We start from the raw sequence: 2,500 nt of genomic DNA on the forward strand, positions 1-2,500 counted from the left end.
AGGCCGTCTGGCTGGCCGCATGCGCGCGGTGTCATTCGCACGCCCGCTCCGTTCGCACGCTCGGCCCCTGACCGCCGGCCCCGGTCAGCACTGGGGCCCACACGCCCTTCCCCTTCGCCGCGCGCCACAGCCCCAGAGAGAGAGAGACTGGAGGCATGCGGCACCTCCGGGCGCGGGCGGTCAGAATTGGGAGAGGCGGGTAAAGCCGCTCGGTGCGGCGAAGCACGCTACGTGCGCCCCCCACCGTGCGCATGGGCGGGGCTCTCCCTGCGCTACACCGTGCGTCACGGCTGGGTCTAGTAGCATGGTGTGCTCACCGCTGTCGCAGCGGCTTGCCCCCCCGCCCCTCACACCAACCCCCCCAACCCGGCCTTGCACCGGTCTGCCGCCGGTCCGTCCCCGTCAGAGAGCAGGGGCGTGGCCGCGGGCCCCGAGCCTCTCGCCGCTGCGGCCGGCGCCGCCAAACGCCAGTCGCCGGCATGCCACGTGCGGGCACCCTGGTGCGGCTTGAGTTCTCCCAAGCTTGGCTCTCCTCGGCGTGTGCACGAGAAAGCCGCATGGGTGTCAGGAGGGAGGGGTGCTCGGCACGGCCCCTTCCCGGAGGCACGCCCATCCCTTCCCTTGCTGCTTCGCCCGTCGAGCGACGGCCGGCCGTCTGGCCGTGGCACCCATCCGCGGCCGAGGTGGAAAGGGCAAGGGAGCCGGGTGGCTGGGGGGTGCCGAGCCACGGCGGTCCTCTTGGGCGCGCAGCACCGGGCTACTGAGGGAAACCCCGGACTCCAAGAAGGACGTGGCAGCGGTGGCGGCAGATGTTGGGCGCGCCCCCGCCGGTGCACGCTCCCCCAAAGGCAGCAGCAGGGGAGACACCCCGGTGGGGCCACGCAGGTCGTTTCCCTCGCCCTGGGGCCAGGTACCTAGTGCTCCGTGCCTTGGCGGTTCCCCCAGTTTTTTTCCCTCGGCGTCGTCAAACGCTACGGGTTTGCTGAAAGGGGCCAGCAGGGCCAGGTGGTGGTTTAAAGACTCCGGCGGCTCGGTGCGGCCCGCCGTTGGTGGCTGCGGTGCCAGTGATGGTGGCGGCAGGCATGCCGGGCAGTGGCCATGTGGGGTGCCACTGAGGGGTGGGGAGCAGCTACTCCCACCGATCCCCTGCAGTGGTTGTCCCGTTGCCACCGGTTGCGCTCCTCCGTCGCCATCGTTGTCCCGCTATGCGCCGCGGGGTTTAACCGTGCCGCGCTGGGGAGGGGCGCCCTGCACCCCCCTCTCCATGGCCCATGGGGGCCCGCTCGCCTCACCGTAATGGGCGACACCGGCAGAGAGTGCGCCCTCTCTGCCCTTCCTCGGCCACGGGGTCGCGGCTACCGGGGCCCACCATCGCTCTCTCTCCTTGGCCCGCCGCCGCGGTCTCTGGCGCGTGCGGCGCCGCATACGGTGCCTCTCCTCCCCTCGACAGCCTTTTCTTCTCGAACGCGCACCTGCAGCGCCATTGTCCGCTGGCCGTCCCCTGGCTCGACTGCCCACCCGCTGGTTGGGGCGAGCACTCGGCAGACCCTCCGGCGGCAGAGGCCCGTGAGCGCAGGTGACCCCGTGCCGAGCGGCCGTGGCGCTGCTCAATGGGTGTCCCTCCCTGTGGGGACGGTCAGCCGGAAGGTGCCCGCCGTTGGCCGTCCCGTCCCGGGCTCCGCTCCTCGCATCGTCCATCGCCCTTCCCGGCCGCATGTGGGCTGCAGGAAGGCGCGCGGGGCGGCCACGGGGGCGCTTCTCCCCGCCCGGTCTCCGCGTGTAAACAAGGAGCGTGGGCCTTGCCCCCTGGCTCAGCGCCGTGCCGCCTTAAGCCGGGGGTGTTCCCGAGGTAAGCGCCCTGGTGGTGCGACGCGGCAGTGGCAGTCCCGGGAGTCTGGCCCCGGCAGGGCGGGATCTGCCGTCCGGCAGCCCTCGGGCGCCGGCAATGCCGGCTCAGCTATCGGTGGCCCCCGCCTCCGGGGCCGGCGGCGGAGCGCGTCCGCTGGTCGCTCGCCCGCCCGGCAGGGGAGTGGTCTCGCGGGAGGTGCGTCGGTGGGGGCCAGTCGTCGTCACGGGCTGTCTCAAGCGGGGGGAAGGCCGTGCAGTGGGGGAAGAGAAAAGCCGGCCACACAGCGGTGCAGCGGTGCTCCGCGAGGCCCGCAGCTTCGGGGGCCGAGGGAGAGCCAGCATGTGCAGGGGCGGACAGCAGTGCGCCCCTGGCCGTGTGCCGTGTGTGTTGTGCGTGTCGTCCCGTGAAAGCGAGAAGCAGGCGGGCCGCCGTGCCCTCCCCTGTTCCGGCGCGCGCCGCCTGGCCCTCCGCGCGGAGGCCGGGCCGAGCCCGGGCGCCTGGGCCGCCTCAAAAGGACGGCTATTGTGAAGTCGGTGTCTCCCCTCGCAGGGGGAGGTGGTCGGGGGTGCGGGCTCCCCTGCCTCTTGGCCGGCCTTCGGAGCGTGGGTTGCTCCAGTTGTTTTTTTTTCCCTTTCCGTTTCTGAGTGCTCG

The sequence above is a fragment of the Agelaius phoeniceus genome, chromosome 7, assembly GCF_051311805.1.
Source record: "Agelaius phoeniceus isolate bAgePho1 chromosome 7, bAgePho1.hap1, whole genome shotgun sequence".
In the NCBI taxonomy this organism is placed as follows: Eukaryota; Metazoa; Chordata; class Aves; order Passeriformes; family Icteridae; genus Agelaius; species Agelaius phoeniceus.